Source organism: Sus scrofa, chromosome 4, assembly GCF_054392235.1.
Source record: "Sus scrofa isolate SSC_HxYL_T2T_F1_AM1 chromosome 4, Sscrofa_HxYL_maternal_Yorkshire_Landrace_v2.0, whole genome shotgun sequence".
Taxonomy (NCBI): Eukaryota; Metazoa; Chordata; class Mammalia; order Artiodactyla; family Suidae; genus Sus; species Sus scrofa.
This window is the reverse complement of record NC_139386.1, coordinates 67638255-67659718: the sequence shown is the minus strand read 5'-3', so window position 1 is coordinate 67659718 and position 21464 is coordinate 67638255. Positions and strand designations below refer to the sequence as shown.

The 21464-nt window shown below is 36.0% G+C and overlaps 1 protein-coding gene across 15 annotated transcripts in view; it reads right to left on the bottom strand.

Annotated features, from left to right (window-relative positions):
• TRPA1 (transient receptor potential cation channel subfamily A member 1) overlaps positions 1-21464 on the bottom strand; it is a 253695-nt gene that overhangs the window by 231180 nt on the left and 1051 nt on the right. For all 15 annotated transcript variants that reach the window (XM_085022114.1, XM_085022097.1, XM_085022113.1 and 12 more), the window contains exon 2: positions 17556-17654. The gene's annotated coding sequence lies outside the window, so the exon portion shown is untranslated. The remainder of the gene's footprint in view (positions 1-17555; positions 17655-21464) is intronic.

Here is a 21464-nt window from a genome sequence, read left to right as displayed (position 1 = left end):
ATTTACACCTGGAGAAATCATAACAAAAATATAAAATATCAAAAATAATAAAGATCACCTGGAGATTAAAACTAGATTATCAACAACAAAAAGTTCATGCTGATAGCTATCTTCTCAATGACAATAATCAAGGCTAAAAACCAGTGAGTATTTTCAAACTGCTGAGACAAAATAGCTGTCATACTTAAATTTTAAAGGTGTTTAAACTATCATTTAGGAATTAGATTTGAAAATACATTTTTAGGGGGTTTCTGCTGTGGCATAGAGGGTTAAGGATCCAGCGTTGCTGTAGCTGTGGGTCACAGCTCCGACTCAGATTAGATCCCTGCCCAGGAATTTCCATATACTGTTAGTGCAGCCAAAAATATATACATATATATAGTTTTTAGGTAAATGTTTTTAAAAATACTAAATGGATTACTTTATGAATAAGCATATTGATCATGAAAGGAGTAGGGTATATATGAAGGATAGAAAAACAAAGGCATTAGAAAAAACATCTGTATATATCTAAAAAAACATTAACTATAAAAACAAGAACAAAGAAAACTGGAGTGAAAGGATTTAAAAAGAAGGTGAAACTAAAATATTTCATGACCATCACAGGAAGAGAGGAGGAGCGAGAATTCAAGCCCATAAGTTTTAAGATGCTTCTATTTTGATTATTAGATTTTATTTTTTATTTGGCCGTGCCTATGCTATGCAGAAACTCCTGGCCCAGGGATTGAACCCATACCACAGCAGTGACAACACCAGATCCTTAACATGCTACACTACCAGGGAACTCCCTAATATTCATTTTTTATGAGGCTAATGGACTGCCTACTGCACTAAGAAGGCACTCATTTTTTATAGTCAAACACATTCATTAAAAATTTGAGGATAATTACTAAATAAATCAGAAAAGAATCTTAAACACTAAACCAGTCGGTGGATAAATAGGTTAGGAATAAAGAATAGTTGATCAATCCAATGGAAAGGCTCTATGATCCCTCAATCCACTCCTAGCTAAGTAATCTAGAGAGACTGGCACATGTACATAAGAAGATACAGAGATTATCATATTAGGTGAAGTGAGTCTGAGAAAGACAAGTATATGATAACACTTACATGTGGAATCTGAAAAAAAATGATAAAATGAACTCACAAAACAGAAAAAGACTTACAGACAAAGAAAACAAATTTATAGTTACCAAAAGAAATAGCAACTAGGGGAGGGTGGGGAGGAGAGAGAAATTAGGAGTTTGAGATTAACATGTAGACACTACTATATATAGAATAGCTAAACAACAGGACCTACTGTATAGCATAGGGAGGTTTCCTCAAGGTTCTATAATAACCTATATTGGAAAAAAGAAGGGGGATATATATATATATGTATATATATATACATATATATATATATATATATATATATATACTTTTTTTTTTTACCTTGGTATACACCTGAAATTAATACAACTTGTAGTAATCTGATTCACTTTACTGTACACCTGAAATTAACACAACATTGTAAATCAACTATACTCCAACAAAATTTTACTGGACAAAAAACAGATAGGAGTTCCCGTAGTTGCGCAGTGGTTAACAAATCCAACTAAAAACCATGAGGTTGCGGGTTTGATCCCTGGCCTTGCTCAGTGGGTTAAGGATCCGGGGTTGCCATGAGCTGTGGTGTAGGTCGCACACACAGCTCGGATCCCGCGTTGCTGTGGCTGTGGCGTAGGCGGGTGGCTACGGCTCCGATTCGACCCCTAGCCTGGGAACCTCCATATGCCGCAGGAAGTGGCCCTAGAAAAGGCAAAAAGACAAAAATAAACAAACAAACAAACAACAAGGACCTACTGCATAGCTGTGTAGCACATTGAACTATAGTCAATATCTTATAATAACTTATAATGGAAAAGAATCTGAAAAAGTATATATATCACTTTGCTATACAACTAAAACTACCAAAGCATTGTAAATTAACTATACTTCAATTTTAAAAATGGTTTTAAAAAAGAAGTTATAGATAACAACATTCATCTTCATCAATAGTGGAATAAATAAATTATGATAAGGTTGTCCAACAGAACATCATAGGCAATTAAAATAAGTTAACTACCTCAACCTGGATAATACTGGAAAGGGATGCTGAATATAAAAAACAAACAGCAGAATGATGGGTAAAAATGATGCCATTTACTTAAACTTATACACACAAAAGAGACCTTGGTTGTTCATGAATGTATCTATGCACAGGTAAATTATAAAATCATGCACAGATATCCTAACAATGATGAACAGAGGCTCTGTAAGGCAAAGGCATGATTGATATGCATGTGAATGCTGACGAGAATCATACAGAGCTGGAAAGGGATGGGCAAAGAGAAAGAGAGTCATGCACAGGAAAGATTCATTCCCACATTAAGATAATGGTTACTTCTAGGGAGAGTAGGAGGGCGAGTGGGAACTGAGGTGTGGGTGAAACGGCTTTAGTTCTATCTATGACACTTCATTCCTTTTGTAAAAAAAGAGCTGGAGCAAATATGTCAAAATATTGACATTTGATATACTCAAGTGATGGGTAGACAGGTGTCTATTATATTTTTGTACATTTCCATATATTAAAGTTGTTCATTTGAAAATTTTCTAAAAAAAAGCAAACTCAGAAGTATATAAAGCAAAATCAGCATCCTGTTCCTCTTCTCTGGCAATTTTATCTTTCCATATTTTTCTTTTGCTTGTGTAAGAATAAATATATATTATATATATATATATAACTGTAGCATAGTGTACACATGATTCTGTAACTTAATTTTTGACTCAGTATATTGTAGACAATTTCTTCCGAGTCAATACACACAGATCTTTATATTTTTTCACAGTATGGATGTATCATAATTTCATCCACTGACTCCCATATTGATCAGATTTCCAGGAGTGGTTTTTTGCTTGTTTGGGGAGAAATTGCTACTAAAATAATTCTCTAAAGAATTGTTGCACTTTTATTTCTGTCAGATAAATTCCCAGAAGTGATATTTCCGTATCAAAAACAAATACAGATTTTACACTTTAATAACTATTACTAAGTTGCTTGCAATAACAGTTATAATATTTTTCAGTCCCATCAATTTTGTACGATAATGCCAGATCCATGTCTCTTGGTTGGCACTAGAAGTTATCAATCTTTTTCATCTTTGGCATTCTAAATTATTCAGACTTTTTCTTTTCTTTTCTTTTCTTTTCTTTTTTCATTTTCCTAACAACTTGTAAATTGGAACATCTTTCCTATATTTACTGGACATTTGTGTTTTCTCCACTGAGAGTTTCCTGTTAATAGTTTTTCCTCATGTTTAAAATAATTTGATTATCTTCTGTACAATTCACTCATTTGCTCTGTAAACATTCACGGAGCAGAGAGTGAGGGCCTGGGACTAAGGGACAATGGCAATTAAGATAAAGATTGTTCTCCATGTCCATGATTTTCTTTTCTTTTCTGTGGAAAGGTTCATTTGTGCCATATATTAGATTCCAGATATAAGTGATATTATATGGTATTTGTTTTTCTCTTTTCTGACTTACTTCACTTAGTATGAGAGTCTCTAGTTGGATGCAAACAATTGCCTTTGGAATAGATAAGCAATGAGATCCTGCTGTATAGCCCTGGGAACTATAACTAGTCATTTATGATGAAGCATGATGGAAGATAAGGTGAGAAAAAGAGTGTATACATGTACGTGTAACTGGGTCACCTTGCTGTATAGTAGAAAACTGACAGAACACTATAAACCAACTACAGTGGAAAAAATAAAAATCATTATTAAAAAAACGATAAAGATTGTACTTATTAGGGAATGTACAGTCTAGTAGAAGGATTCCAGTGATAAACTGTTGCAGGTACTGCAAGAAATATCTGTTTAAACAGAGTACAATGGAGACCCTTTGGAGACTCAGAAAGAGCTGGAAATCTTTTTTTAAGTTTTCAAAAATTTTTTTTCAATTAAAAAAATTGAAGTATAGTTGATTTACAATGTTTTGCCAATTTCTGCTGTAGAGCAAAGTGACTCAGTCATATATATGTCATACATTCTTTTAAAATATTATTTTCTTAATATTATAATTATTAATATTATTGTTAATGATTATAATATTTTAACATTATTATTATTATCACTAGTTTTAATATTATTCTTTTTAATATTGTTTTCAGGTTCCCATTGTGACTCAGTGGGTTAAGAACACAACCTGTACCCATGAGGATGTGGGTTTGATCCCTGGCCTCGCTCAGTGGGTTAAGGATCTGGCGTTGCCACAAGCTGTGGAGTAGGTCAAGGAAGCGGCCTGGATCTGGAGTGGCTGTGGCTGTGGCATAGGCTGGCAGCTGTAGCTCCAATTCTACCCCTAGTCTGGGAACTTCCGTATGCTGCAGGTGTGGCCCTAAAAAGAAAAAGTATATGTATTATTTTCCACCATGGTCTGTCCCAGGAGATTGGATATAGTTCCCTGTGCTATACAGTAGGACCTTATTGTCTATCCAGTCTAAATGTAATAGTTTGCATCTATTAACCCCAAACTTAGCACTGGATATCTTAATTTAGCGTATGATGCTTCTGCTACTGGATCTTGCAAATCAGTAATTATCTTCCAGGCATTTCCTTCAGCTTGAAATCTGTGTAAGAGAAAAGAAATCGTGTATAAAACCACACAGATTAGCACTGGCGAGTTGTGCCACTGAGATAGAGAATCAGGAGTTGCAGCTTCAGGAAGAGAATGTGGAGGAGGAATTCGAAGTGCCTGTGAATATCCAGCTGAAGACATTCAGTGGGTAGTTGAATAAATAGGTCTGGAGCGCAGAAGGCTGGTCCAAGTTAGAAATCTAGATTTGAGAGTCATCAACATACAGGTAGTGATTTGTCATCAGTTACAAAATGCTAAAGCTGCACCAGCTCTTGGGGGTTTCTGGTGTGAAGGATGGTTTGTCAGCAAACTAAATGGCCTCCAACTGCTATTTTTTAAAGCTCTTGTGTCTGCTTTATTGGTTTTTTTTTTTAAATGTCTCTTCCTTTGCTTTTAGTAGTCATTCTTTTGATGGTATCAAGTATCTCCTATTATATTTCCCTTTCTGCCTACTTTAAAAAGTCATAGAGATTGGCTAACCTCTTCCCAAATTTAGGATTGTGCATATATATATGTATGTATGTATGTATATGCATATATATATATACACACACACATATACACACATATATATACATTAGTATCAATATCGATTAATATATCTAACTAGAGGGGGATAAGAGGCTGTCTTGGTAAAATACTGAGACATGGTGGTTTACATCCTGATTCTGCTGTGTTTCCCAGGATAGATTAAGGGGTCAGATACTGGGGTCCTGGATCAGCGAAACTTTGCTATGTTAATAGACTCAGACATAATCTCAGCATTTTTAATCGCCTTCACTTTACAAATAAGCTACGTATGGACTGAATTTTTAAAGAAAATCTTTTAGCCAAGAGACCTGCATTTTAATTTCAGATGCACTTTAAGATGCATCTTTAATAGCCCCACTTTTATCACTTGAGCTTGAAGACTACTTTCATCAAGCAGTTTAGGACTAACCACGAAATGCAGATGGTACCTTCACTGTTTTAAGATGCCCATCACTGAATCCTTAGTAAACTAAGTAATATTTTGTAATCAAATCAGTACTCCAAATTATGTTGATCTATGAATTCTAATCTTATCTACTATTTTCTTTTCATTTGGCATTGCATTTTGTATTTTACTTTATATTTTCAAAGCAAGAAATGCACGGGGCTTACAAAATCAAAAAGAAGGGCTTACGATGAAAAGAAGAGTTTGCTGCTTCATCTTTCCAACTCACTAACTTGCTCTTCAGAGGCAACCCTCTAAAAATATTTTTTTCTAGTCCTTTTGGGATGCCTCAATAACCTTTTAACTTGCTCACCAGTGTTTGTGTTTTTTACAGCTTTTCTTAATGTTTTCCGACTTCCTACTGATAACTACTTTTACCTTACCTCCCCATGTTTTATTACTATTTACACTTCTTCTTCTATTGGATATCTCTGCAGGTTTTTGTTTTTTGTTTTTTTTTTTTTTTACTTTTTAGGGCTGCACCTGCAGCATATGCAAGTTCTCAGGGTAGGGGTTGAATCAGAGCTGCAATGGCCAACCTACACCACAGCCACAGCAACACCAGATCTGAGTCACATCTGTAACCTACACTGCAACTTGTGTCAATGCCAGATCCTTAATCCACTGTGCAAGGCCAGGGATCAAACCCACATACTCATGGACACTATGTCGGGTTTGTAAACCACTGAGCCACAGTGGGAACTCCAAATACCTCTGCAGTTGTTTTTTTTTTTGTTTGTTTGTTTGTTTTTTGTCTTTTTGCCATTGCTTGGGCTGCTCCTGCAGCATATGGAGGTTCCCAGGCTAGGGGTCTAATCGGAGCTGTAGCTGCCAGCCTATGCCAGAGCCACAGCAACGCGGGATCCGAGCCGCATCTGCGACCTACACCACAGCTCATGGCAACGCCGGATCGTTAACCCACTGAGCAAGGGCAGGGATGGAACCCGCAACCTCATGGTTCCTAGTCGACGGGAACTCCTACCTCTGCAGTTTTAAACAGCTTGGTAAACCTCCACTTTCTAGCCCAACAGCCACAGCCAAAATCTATTGACCTCCCCTTTAAAGATCAAGACATTGACAACACTGGCTTTCTCTCCATCTCTTCAGCTGCAGCCCCATCTCCTAATTTCTTACTTTTTGTATTACCAGGATGGGTAACCTTTACATTCTTTTTTGTAAGACAATGAAGTCTCTGATTCATTTATAGGTTAGCTCAGATCTCTCTCTTTCATTGGCCTTTCATGGGAGTAGGAACAGGGAAAGTGTCAAGGTTAAAAAAAGATTGGTGGAAGGGTAAAGGGAAATTTCAAGAGTCCTCGGCACAGGCACAAATGCCTTCAGGCCTTTTCTTAGGCCACATGTGCAAATTTGGGGGATTCTGTGTGTTCCATGCAGTGGATTTTCAATCCATGGTGTTCCAAATTCACTGACTGGTCGTTTAGTCTCTCAATGCACCCGTGTGATTTCAGCCCAAGAAGACTGCCAACAAGCTGTTACCACATCTTTGGGTTTCCTGCTGTTTTGCAACTAAGCTCAAAGGTCTTAAGCATCTCCCGCCTCATTTTAACCTGGCAGGTATGGGAATATGGTTTCACAACTGAAAGTTTACAGTATTATGAATCTTTAAATTTTGTTTCCTGCAGAGCTGAGTTGTGGGATTGGACTATATTCCTTCTGCTATAGATCACATGTCTCTATTGCTGTGCCATTCAAAGGAAACATTCCTATAGTTAGGTTCAAACAGAGTCCTCTTTCTCTTCCCTATTGCATGTCTTTACTACAGTCTCAAGCTTCTCAAAATTCTCATTCTATTTAATCAATCAAATCTCCTTCTACTCCTAAGACCTGCACTGGGAAATCTCTGACCCCTTGCTCAAATCTGGGCTGGTTACTCTTTAGGTCTCAGTAAAACTATCGTTTGGAGATTGTATATCATCGTTCTTCTGGTTTGCTACTTCTGTCTCCTTAAGCTTATCCTGTCCTTTTTTTGTTGTTTAGCTAGAACACATCTTTATTTTATTTTAATTTTTTTTGTCTTTTTAGGGCCACACCTGTGGCACGTGGGGGTTCGAATCAGAGCTGTAGCCGCCGGCCTATGCCACAGCCACTGCAATGCCAGACCTGAGCCGCATCTGTGGCCTACACCACAGCTCACATCAGTGCTGGATCCTTAACCCACTGAGTGAGGCCAGGGATCAAACCTGCATCCTCACAGAGACTAGTCAGATTCATTTTCACTGAGCCATGACGGGAACTCCAGAACACATCTTTAAACAACTGTTTAAGAATTTATGAGCATCATAAGAACAGACACAAAGACTGGAATAGAATATAGAAAGCTCATCTTTACATATATGGTCAAATAATTCTTAATAAGGGTACCAAGAGCATTCGATGGTGAAAGGATAGTCTTTTCCATCAGTGGGTCTAAGAAAAATGACTAGTCACATGCAAGAGAATGAAATTGAACCCTTATCTTATACCACATGTAGAAATAAACTCAAAATGGATATAAGTTTTATAGTTAAAACTATAAAATTCTTAGACGAAAACATACAGGGAAAACTTTGTCACATTGAACTTGGAAATGATTTCTTGGATAAGACATCAAAAACACAGACATTAAAAGAAAAAATAAACTAGACTGCATCAAAATCAAAAATTTACTGCATCAAAGGATGCCATCAATAGATAGGAAAGGCAATCCACTGAATGGGAAAAATATTTACAAATCATCTGATAAGGTATTAATATCCAGAATATGTAAATAGCTCCTACAACTCAACAGCAAGAAACCAATTAAAAATGGGTAAAGACTTGAATCGAAGTTTCTCCAAAGAAAATACACGAATGGCCAGTAAGCACATAAAAAGACACTCAACATCACTAATCATTAGGCAAATGAAGATCAAAACCACAATATGATACCACTTCATCCCCATTAGGATGACTATTATAAACAAACAAATAAACAACAAATAAGCCAGAAAATAACACATGTTATCAAGGATGTGGAGAAATTGGAACCCTGCGCATTGCTGGTAGGAATGTAAAATAGTGCTGCTGCTATAAAGAACAATATGGCAGTTCCTCAAAAAATTAAACACAGAAATATCATATGCTCCAGAAATTTCTCTTAGGGGTATTATCCAAAAGAACTGAAAGCTGGGTCCTGAACAGATATTTCTACACCAATGTACACAGAAGCATTATTCACAATAACCAAAAGGTAGAAATAACTCAAATATCCAGTAACAGATGAGTGGATAGACAAAATGTGGAATATCCATGCAATGGAATATTATTCATCCATGAAAAGAAATGAAGTTTTGAAACATGACACAACATGGATGGACCTTAAAAACAAGTGAAATCAGCTAGGTATAGGTCAACTCTTGCATGATTCCACTTATATGAGGTACCTCAAATAGTCAAATTCAGAGAGACAGAAAGTAGAATAGTAGTTACCAGGATCTGGGAGAAGGGAGTAATCAGTAGTTATTGTTTGATGTATACAGAGTTTCAGCTTGGCATGATGAAAAATTTTTGGAGATGGATAATGGTAATGGTTGCACAACAACTGAATATACTTAATGCCCCTCAACTGTACACTTAAAACTGATTAAAACTGTCATTTCATGTTATGTATATCTTGCTGCAATAAAAATTACAATGATGTGAAAAACAAAAACACTAATTTGAAAAGATACATACATTATTTACAGTTGCCAAGATATGGAAACAGGCTAAATGTCCATGCACAGATGAATGGAGAAAGAAGAGGTGGTGTATGTCTACAATGGAATACTACTCAGGCATAAAAAAGAATGAAAATTTGCCATTTCTAAAAAATATGGGTAGACTTGGAGGGTATTACACTAAGTGAAATAAGTCAGAGAAAGACAAATGTTGCATATAATTTATATGTTGAATCTAAAATTATGGCAAACTAGTGAATATAACAAAAAAGAAGGTGACTCACAGAAAAAGAGAACAAACTAGTGGTTACCAGTGAGGAGAGAGAAGAGGAGATGGGCAAATATAGGGGTTATAGATTAAGAGGTAAGAACTACAGGTATAAAATAAACTACAAAGTTTTATTGTACAATAGGGAATACTGCCAAAATTTTATAATAAGTATAAATGGAGTATAACCTTTAAAAATTGTGAATCACTATATTCTACACTTACAACATAAAATACTATACATCAACCATAATTCAGTAAAAAAAAAAAGGTTGAAGCTGAAAAAATTACAATAATATGGAAAAAATAAAGATACTTAGAATGTTTTAAAATAATGAGTGAAAAGAAAATATTTTGAGTTCTTAGAAGTCTAAAAACCTCTTTAATTTCTCTCATATTTTATTGATAGTTTTCCAAGTATAGAATTCTAGGTTGAAAATTGTTTTTACTCAGAAATTTGAAGACACTTTGCCAGTGAAAATCTGTTGACAGCCTGGTCCTTGAACACTCTTAGGAATTTAGCACATGTTCTTAAAATAAGACATACCTATTAAGGACCTAAGAAATTCCAGTTGGCCTTTTCCCTTATATTTTCAGCTACAGACAAAGTTTAACTTATAGACACCTGATCTGTCAAGAAATCTAAAGATTTATTATGACATATTAAAAATAATTCATTCTTACAATCTTTAGAATTCTGCAACTAAGTCACCATGCCTATCAAATTATCAAAACAGGGTCTTCCATACCCATTCTAATAAGGAGTTTGAATCTTATGTGGGTATTGTTTCTTTTTATGCTATGTTATAACTTGGAAAGAGGGAAGTCCAATCACTAATCAAGCGCTATAAATGCCAGTATAAAAAACAACACAGATCTAAACATTACAGTTAACTTTACAGTTAAAGACAAAAGCACCATTGGGGTTGATTTTATCAAGGGAGACTGCTCAATATCTTTTGATACTAGAATTTTAATTAAAAGTGATATATGTTTCAATTTTTCATTTCCTTTCCCTCAATGGGAAGATTGCCAAGCCTGAAGGCTTGAATACAAACCAGAAATAATTACAATATATAATAAAAGCTAGATTTTTAAATAAACTCTTTTCATGGCCTTATACTCTCAGCTCATTTTTGGTCACAAGAAAGCTAATGATGTCATCTTAGTTGGGTTGCCTGCTAAATAGTCTATGTACCTAATCAACATTACAATCCAGACATCCATAAGTTTATTTCTTTCTACAATTCTATTTCTGTTACTTATTGTTACCAAAGAAACATAATCTTTTTCTTCAATCAGAAAGTCAATGATAAATGTCCCCTAAATGACATTAAGAAATATAAAATATTACTGATTATTACTTGCTCCTCAATGCTGTTTACAATTTGTAGGTAATTTCAGATGGCTGATTTCTGAATTTATATTGAATTATCTACACCCCTTAAAGCCATGATGATTTGGGGCTTAATTTTCTTTGTATCCAATATCCCAGCAGCATAGCCAGCTAGAGTGCCACTGTTTCCATAACTGAACATAAAAACAGTAGGCAACGTTTCTAAATGGGGGCTTCTGCACTGCCATTCCCTTGCTGGTCCTTAGGGCTCAAAGCAAAATGCATGTTTTTGTTTTGCAACATTCTATTGAATTTTCTGCCCACTGGATTTAATTTAACTTGATGTAATGCTATTACTGTTTTCCAGTAGTTGATGTTGTCTTATATATTTAGTAAACAGTGAAATTACACTATTTCGTTTTACAGAATTTCAGCCTCCTTGTGAAATCTGGCAGCCCTGATACCGAAAGAAGAAGAAAAGGACAAATAACATTTGAATGAGCCCATCTTACAGGGATTGCTGCCTTTGGTACTGTTATTTTCTTTGTAGCTATAGCCCTCCTCTAAAATAAGATTCAACATCACCATTACTTTACTGTTAAATCCCATTTCACCATAAACACAGACCTGTATCTTAATTGTGTGTGCGTGTGGAGAGTTACAAACCATGTAGTATATCTCACCAACTCTAATTCTAATGATACTATATAGTATATAGTATTGTGAGAGTTTACACAATTGTGTGAGAGTTTACACAATGAATAGAGCTACAAACTACATAGTATACCACCCCAAAACTGACTCTAATTATATTATATAATCTGTGAAACAGAACATGTCATTTTTATATTTATATTCATGTGGTACATCTAGCACAGTTTACAAATTATATATTATCTATTTATTTCATATATATATATATTGTCTCACTTAATCCTCAAAGAAATTCCATGAGAAGGGAATTATTAGTCCTATTGTACAGATGAGAAAACAGGGGCACAGAGAAGTAAAGCGATTTTTCTAGGGTCACACAGCTATTGTTATCAAGGCCAAGACATTAGCCCAGCCTTCTGAAATGAAGCCCATGCTTTTACAAATATCTAGCACCTACTGTTCTTTCCCTCTCATTGTTTCCCACATATCACAACATGTCGCATTTTAAAAAGAGGAACAGTTTGCATGACTCTCTGGTTAATGTCTTTCAGCATGTCTTACTTCAGATTGAGTGAGAAAAATAGTCCATGGCCTGACAATCCAGGTTTTCCTGTCTTGTATCAACCTACATTGTCAACCCTATTACGTTCTAATTTCTCATGTGTACTTTCACTCTAGTGAGACCCAGCAACTTCTTTTCTAAGAAATTAAAATTTTAAATTGTTACAAAAGTTTTTGCTATCAATTGATTTTGATAAAGTCCCCACTGTAAGTTATTTAGAGGACACACAGGGAAAAGAAAAACCCACATTTCTTGAGTGCTTTCTGTGGCTGACATCTTTACATATATTAGATTAATTAGTCTTTAAAGCAAACTCCCAAAATAGGTACGTCCTTTTTCTTTTTATAAAAAAGGGATCTGGGGCTTAGAGAAGCCAAGTAACTTGCTCATTCTCACAGAAATATCTTAAGTTTGTTTGAACTTCATAGATGATTGTAATTTAAAAGCTAATGGTTTTTCATCTTTTTCTTTACCAAATTTCTCTCAAGTTGCTGATCATCTAATTAGAGAAACAGATGACCTTTGCAATGCTCTGTAAAAAGCAATGAGGAGATAGCATTTAATATATACTAAGACATCCAATATAATACATGGCAGAAAAGAGTATGCCAATTCTAAACGCTAAACGCTACCATTTTTCTATGATAAAGGAGTAGCAGATAATGTAGTGTAGTTTAAGCAAGAACAAAATCCCTTCTGCCTGAAGCAGTCAAGGAAGGCTTCAGGAGAAAGTGAGACTGGTATTTAGGTGGGGCTTTTTAGAATTCTGGTTGGTGGACAAGGAAGGAGAGAGTATTTCAAGGTAAGAATGAGGGTTGGTTGAAAGTACAAAATTAGGAAAGGCCAAGTGTCTTTGAGGGACGGGAGTTTGTGTGAGGAATGAGGGTGGAAAAATGGGCAGGAATCAAATCATGGAAAAGTGTGAATTTCAGCCTAAGGGGTTGGGGATTGCTTCTACAGGTAGAAGAGAATCATTTTTAAACTCTTGTGTGATGGGATGATGGGGGTGTTTTGAGAAGGTGACAGTGGGGAGAGAGTTCATACTGCAGGAAATTGTGGGGATAACATAAAGTAGGAAGCAATTGTGTGTGTGTGTATGAGTGTTTTCGATGAAAGAAGAGTGGTAAATTAGCCTGGTGATCAAGGGGAGGACCTATTCCAGATGATGGCAGAGGATCCAAGTGGAAGGCTCCAAAAGACTGTTAGAAATGTAACACTAATTGCGATTATCAAGGCTTGGAGAATATGGCTTTGGGAGTCATCTGGATAGAGATGAAAGTTCTAGAGGCACTGATGCCCCCTAAGAGAGAAAAAGGCAGGGGTATCAAAGCGGCGCATGCGCTCAGCACTGAATCCAGGTTTGCTAATTTCATCACTTCCATGTAAATTTCCAAGGGGAAACCCAACCTGTGGAAGAAACTATTACATATTTTTTTAGCTACTAAAACTGTCACTCTAGCTGTGATAGATATAAAATTGTTCATAAAGTGTGATAGGAAGGAAATAGGGAAGGAATACCAAATAGAAACACCAAAAGCTTGGCTAAATCTATAAATTTCTTAAGGAAAAAATGCAGTAGTTGGTATAAAAATTATTTACTCTGCATTGTCAAGTAAGTTTTCACTTAAGACATGACTTGTTAGAATTTTAATTCTCTTGGGAGTTCCCGTCATGGCACAGTGGTTAACAAATCTGATTATAGACCATAAGGTTGCAGGTTCGATCCCTGGCCTTGCTCAGTGGGTTAAGGATCCAGCGTTGCTGTGAGCTGTGGTGTAGGTCACAGATGCAGCATGGATCCCAAGTTGCTGTGGCTCTGGCGCAGGCTGGCGGCTACTGCTCCGATTAGACCCCCTAGCCTGGGAACCTCCATATGCTGTGGGAGTGGCCCTAGAAAAGACAAAAATACAAAAAAAAAAAAAAAAAGAAAAAAGAAAAAAAGAAAAAATAAAAAAGAAAAGAATTTTAATTATCTAAATCATAAGTATGGATAAAGCAATAAGTAGTCCAAGTATATAATAATGTTAATATTTACTATGTGATGTAACTATGTATTTTCAACATGCAATGAAGCCTCAAGATATGTTACATAATGTGTCTTATTCTTTAAATAATCAAAGTATCACATTTCCTAGGTGCTCATCACATTAGCAAGAATTATCAGGATAAAGACTCTAAAGCACATTTTATTTTTCTTGAGAGAATAAGAAAAGTAGCTCTTTATCATTTGCAAGTTACATTCATTACTATGTCTAAGTATCATTTTGTTTTGCTTTGCTTTGTTTTGTTTTAAAGAGGGGCTTACTACAAGTACTTGGTACTTTGAGAAGAACAAATTTTATAATAAATTTTCATATCTTGTAAAATGGATGTTTTAAAAATAGGAGTGTTGTTTACCTTTAGTCTCACTCTTGTTTTTTTGTTTGTTTGTTTGTTTTTTTACTTTGTGACACTGAACATAATCTCAGTGTTACCTCCATTCACACTGACATTATCATTCTTCAAACACAGGGTTTCTAAATCTCTGTTTCCTCATCAATCACTCTGGCAGTACAACTATACTGTTCCTCTTCTTATTTTCTTCTCTAATTATTTAGGTTAGTCTTTTCCAAATTCCCTCTAAGCTGACCATATTCTTCTGGTAGTAAAGTGTACAGATTCAACTGTAATTTTCCAGGTCAAATCGAAACAAGAGTCATTTAAATGTTAACAGTCACATTTTTCAAATGGGGATGCCAGGAGTATTTTAGAGTTCTGCAAACCAAGCAATAATATTGTCTCTGGGCACTCAAGTCTCATGCTTCAGGGAATAAACTGGAGAGTTTGTAAAGAGATACGAAAGTATTCCTTCTCAGCACTCACCATTAAACTAATTCAATTTATCCACTCTGCTTTTTTGTTAACTGGTTTTTCGTTTTCTTTTTTGCGCTTGTTTCCAGTTCTAAAACTATTGGTAATTGCCATAGGTGATATAGAAAATTACATAAGCCAATAACCTGACACTGTATTGAAATTCTCCTTCCTAGGAACTCTCTTGAGCTTGAAGTTCTTAACAGGTACATTTCATTTTATATCTATGTAGAAAGACATTCTCCTCCAAACAACAATTTCATAATATCCTATATGGTGCTCTTCAAATCTTCAAATGAACTTTGTGCAAAATGCTGAATTTTTAAAGACTTCTCATTGGAATATCAGTATGAGAAATGTTTCCAATGAATGCAATTTATAGTAGAAAAGAGGGTGAGGCTTTCACTAGATTTCTTTTGCACCAATTGTTATCAAATGCAGTTGTCACGACTACTGCGTTTAGGAATGCCAGAGCAATATGAGAGAATGACACACTCCTAACCCTACCTGATACCAGTGTTTACACCCCCAGCTAATATCGGGCTAGTTTGGGCAGTAAATATATGTAGTGAAAGAGGGAACAAGAGAAAGTTTCAACATGGTGCCATGTGAAGTGATCCCTTGCTGAGGCAGGATGGGAACTTCCTTGATAGCAAGAGCAGGAAGTCCAATTAGATGGCTTTCATGCTAAGGAGACTCATTTAACAGGCTGACTTTCTATGATTGATTCTCCTTTCCCCTCTCTGATGATCTCTAGGAGCAATGCAATTAGCTAAATCAAATATGAACTAAGACAGATTTTAAAATCTAGTTGGGCCTGGTGTAGTGATGCAAAGAGTACAAATGGTGGTGGGTATGGGGGAAAAATACTTGTTTCAAAATTTTCACTTCTGTCTTTTACTTTATTTTGTTTTTGTCTTTTTGCCTTTTCTAGGGCCCCTCCCACGGCATATGGAGGTTCCCAGGCCAGGGGTCAAATTGGAGCTGTAGCCACTGGCCTACAGCAGAGCCACAGCAATGCGGGATCTGAGCTGCGTCTGCAACCTACACCACAGCTCACGGCAACGCCAGATCCTTAGCCCACTGAGCAAGGCCAGGGATTGAACCCGCAACCTCATGGTTCCTAGGCGGATTTGTTAACCACTGCGCCACAATGGGAACTCCTACCTCTGCATTTTAAATTCCAGTCAAAATCACTTGCTCTTGTGCTCTAAAATACATACCTGTGTTTGTTGAAAGACTTCTTCGTTTTTTTTAACTGAAAAGAATTAGATTAACAAACAGAACCAAAACACCTAAGATGCATATTAACAATGTTCAACTTCAAATAATATATGTAATATATAACATAATAACATAGTATATTAAGTAAAATGTTGAAGGAGTGGTACAATTAGCATATATTTAATTCCATAAACTGACAATTTGTTCGTAGTAATTAAGCATGGTTGGCATTATTGAAAAAAATCATCCCTTTATTTCCGTAGCATATTTTAAGCCAAATGTGTTTGCTTTTAAACTTGTATGCCTTCTGATATGTATTTATCAGTTTTGACTAGTTACATCTAATTATCTTTAATAGTAAATACTTTTCAATAGTTACTGTGCTAAGTTCTTGGTATAATTTTACTGAATAGACAATGCTAGGTTGCTTTTTTAAAAGCTTTGATTTTATATTTGTCAACATGCTATATTTTATTTAGAACAAAACATTAAAGCACAACTTTAGTAGTGAGAAATGATGACTGTCAGCCTGCAGAGCCTAGTAATGATCAGTATTTCTATCTGATACTGCAAAGAAGGTTTGGAAGGTGTAAGGGGGCCAACGACAAGGAAAACCAAGAAATACGGCAGCATTATTTTTTTGTCATTCTGAGAATCAGTGGCCCCTTTGGAAGGATGTCTCTGTCGAATGTACTGTCAGCTCAGGCTTCATTCTCAGAAGGGAGCAAAGGCACTGTTAGAGATTCTGCCTCAATTTAAACCCAAATTGCTTTGCTAGAGTCCTAGGTCCACTGGGAAATTTCTCCAAAAAGACAATGAATAACTAATTTAACTTTGCTAGCTGTGACTGTGATCTAGGCTTTGGACAAAGTCCTTATAGAGTCAGGAAGGACTTGTTATCTCATTCTAGCCACTTTTTGCTTATGAAAATGTAAATTCCGGGTCTGAGAATAATGTCTGTATTTGCAACGAGGGCTTTCACCCTTGTGACTGGTTGTATTTCCTCAATCTTTGGAGATTATCCATTTCCTACTTATCCAAAGCCCAGATTATTCTAAGAGCCCCAGAAGCTTTCTGATCCACTGTGCTGGCAGTATGTTCACAATCTGGAGCTGTCTTGTCCTGCTGTGTGGGTCGTGATCCACACAGATACCTCCCTATGTAAGGAAAGCCTTCATCCTAGTCCATGGCTACTTGCCTCATCCCAAACATGCCCAATCTTGACAGATCGAATCTCAGTCAAATGTCAGGTAGACACCTAGTAAGCGGTGTGGGTGGGTCAACATCAATCTATCAATTGGAAGAACAAAAGGCACATGTCCTACCTCCTTCCCCTGTAAGAACCAGCAACACATTCTTTTCTTTTCTCTCTCCTCCTCTTTTTTTCCTCTTCGTAGATTGTGCTTGGTAACTCCTGCATTTATCTTAAATTAAATATAATATAATTTAGTTACAAATAATATTTTCATATTATTTCCATCCTAAAAATGTAAAATAACATTTTATATCCTATTTTCTACATGAACTTGAGACTACCTTTGAAACAGGAAGAAAGATGTTATCACTGTGGGGTAAAGTAGAGGGAAATAGTCTAAAATTTTAAGGTCATACATAGTGGCTTAGGTCAAATGCCAATTCTGGGCAAACAATTTATATTTTGTCTGGTTCAGTTACTTCCTTAATTAACTGGAATGATAATGACAGTATCTACCTCAAAGAGCCACGATAAAGATTAAATTAGCCAATACCTGTAAGGAATTTAGCCCAGTACCTGACATGCGGTAATGTCTTGGTGAAATTTCCCTGTTATTACATAGCATAAATACATAATAGAGACAGACTCAGATCTGACTAGCAACCCAATTCTTCTTCTACTAGGTCCTGGAAAAACATAAATATGTTTATGTAGCATATTTTTTTGAATTTCTAGTTAACTGGCCCCAGAAATTCTTTACCCTCAACTTCATGGATTCCTAAGAACTAATTAGGTTGCTTAGATACTAATGACGTCAGGAAGTATCTTCAAAGATGGATTCAAACATGTACTTATATGCCTGCTACTACATAGCAAAAAATAAAATAAAATAAAATAAAATGTTGTGTTTAAGCATTTGACATTTTCCAAAAAGTTCATGCTCAGTACAAGAACTGTTAAAATAAATAAATAAAATCAGTCTGGAGCTTATCTCTTACTTTACATCTTTAAAGGACAGCCAAATCTGTCTCAACTAAATTCAAAAGAATTGGTGAGATAGGACTTATCTCAGTGAAGAACACACAAGAGGTTCATTTATTTTTCAAGCTTTCCCTGCAGTATGCGAGTGTAGGATTTCAGTGGCTGCTAGGATTCTGGGAGCTGCTCCAAACTGCCCAGTTTTCCCACATTCTCCTTTAGATGGGCAAAAGAAGGCACTTTAATGTGAGAATGTGGTAATCGCCCTAATCATCTTTCAGTAGCTGCTTTCTTATATGATGGGTATCATAGCAGTATTTTCCCCATTAAAAAAAGTGTAATCCTGGTTTATGTATAAATTTGGTTTATAGTGAAAAGTAGTGTCCTCATGGTACTGATATTTAAGGAAGATGAATATTCACCAATCCTTTGGTATAACTAAGTTATGCCATATAAAACAAAACCTGCCTTTCAAGTTTTAAAGCTAACTCCTTTAGCTTGTTAATGTATGTATATCCTTCCAGAATACCCCCCGACACACACATATTTATGTTAGTGTATTTTTCCTTTAGTGGGATTCACATCATTCTTAAAGACTCTGAAACTTTTTTTTTTGTTTGATTTTACTCAATATGTCATATACTTCCTTCCATTTAACTTTTTAAATACGTTTAAATCAAATTCTAATAAGTCTCTCAAAACTTGTAAATTTTTAGGCTTCTGCTTTTAACATTTTAAAATATGTTCATTCTCCAGCCTTTACTACTTTATTCTTATCTATACAGGCTCTTCCTGTAAATCAACTTGCCAATGAAAATTCCAATTTGAGGAGTTCCCGTGGTGGCGCAGTGGTTAACGAATCCGACTAGGAACCATGAGGTTGCGGGTTCCATCCCTGCCCTTGCTCAGTGGGTTAACGATCCGGCGTTCCCATGAGCTGTGGTGTAGGTCGCAGAGGCGGCTCGGATCCAGAGTTGCTGTGGCTCTGGTGTAGGCTGGTGGCTACAGCTCCGATTTGACCCCTAGCCTGGGAACCTCCATATGCCGCGGGAGCGGCCCAAAGAAATAGCCAAAAAAAAAAAAAAAAAAAAAAAAAATTTCATAAAAAAAAAAAAAAAAGAAAATTCCAATTTGATAGGTTAAAGTGTAGTCAGTAATGATGTTATCCAGATTATAGTAAATATTTTTCAAATACTTTATTCAATAAAAGGATACCAAAAATATATTTACTTGATATCATTTATATATATATAAATATTACAATATACCAGCATTGTGATGTATGAAAAAACACATTCTTCATCTATATTGATCTAATGATACACAAAAGAGTGTTTCAGGTTAAACTTACATTAAAGTGATATATTTTACAAAGCATTATGGGGAAATCACTTTGACATATTAAACAGACATTCCTCCCCTTTATTTTTAATGTAATTTTATCAAATCTCAGGATAAATCTGAAAAATTGAAATACAAGCAAAAGGAACATTTCCATAAATATCAATAAAGGTAAAAAAAAAAAGATGGTTTTAGGAGCAATGCGAAAACATGTCTAACTTTTCAGCTAGATCATTTTAATCTTTTCTTTGGAGAATGACTGAAAAAATACAAAATTATATACACTAAGGCAGTGAAACCACATGGTGATAATCAACACAAGAGTCTTTGCAGCCTTCCAGAATTCAAGCTGTGCATATGGAGAGCTCAGCTATTCCAAAAATTTTGTATACTAAGAGTTATTCTCTATAACTCATTTGAGCTATGAGTAATTTAGTAAGTAGAATTAGATTTTATTTCTAAAGATTGTTTTTCCACATCACCGCATGCTTACAGACAAGACTTGGGAATGATGGGTAATTACTCCTAGCACCCTACTTCCCATTAATGGAGATGGCAGCAACGTGTTTTACCCAATAGGTAATTTGCTCTTTTGACCAAGGACTACTTAATAGGAAAATGGATTCAAATTTCTAAACCCTAACGGAAATTTAAGGTATAAAAATTTTTTTAAACAAATACTTGTCGAATAATTAAATTCTAATTGAAGGTGATCACTGATGCTGATATAAGTCTAGTAAAGTAAGGAGATTTTCACCACCTGTAAAAATTATGAACTGTCATACTGTTGTATTTAGGCACACCCCTAAATGAATCTTAAGCAGTTTTTCCAGACAAAAAATTTTGTAAGTTCCATTTACTTAACAAATATCGAGTGCCTGAGAAAAGTCGCAAAATAAATATTTGTTGTATGAATAGATATCTCTGATATGTGGGGCTTTGGGTTATACGTAAAGAATGTAAACAAAGTGATATGGAATCCACCCTGAAGAAACTCTTAAAATGGTAAGACTTGGCACACAGGAAACATACATTCTGTAGGACGTGGAAGGTGATATGTCTTTAAAAAGACTGCATGTTACCGGAAGTCAAAAGGGAGGGATTAAGGGTCCTGGAGGAGGCCAAGTTTGACTGCGGTTTTGAAGTGCAGAAATGATTCGGACCTGAGACGAAAAAAGGAGCATCCCAGTAGAGATGCTGAGGTGCAGTGGCACAGAAGTTTGCAGACACTGTTTGGGAGGGGATGGGAAAGCCAGGGAAAGTTTGTGAAAAGGGAAATGATGTGATCAGGGGGTGGCTGGGGCAGAGCAAACTGTAGGAAGTGTGTATGGGAGGCTGGAAAGACTGGGAGCGCGGGAATGGACATCCTGCAGGTCCCTGCAGGTTAGGGTGAGTGTGATAAAAGTCTGGGAATCTGGGAGTCCTCTTCCTTTTCCTGGTATTCATTTGAGAAGCACGGAGAACAGCAGAGGACCTAGGCGGAGGGCGATGGCCTCTGAAGAGCTAACTTCTATACTAAACATCCCGCCCAACTTCTGGCATCTCGGAAAACACCACCCAGCACAAGGTAAGGCCTCGTGGAGAGATGGCACCTCAAAGCGTAGACAATCCCAGATAACAGAGCATCCCACTGTACATCAGGGCTGAACGAGAGGCAAGGATTAAGTGAGATATGTTTAAAACTGAATGTATTTAGACTTTCTTCAATAGCCATCTTTCC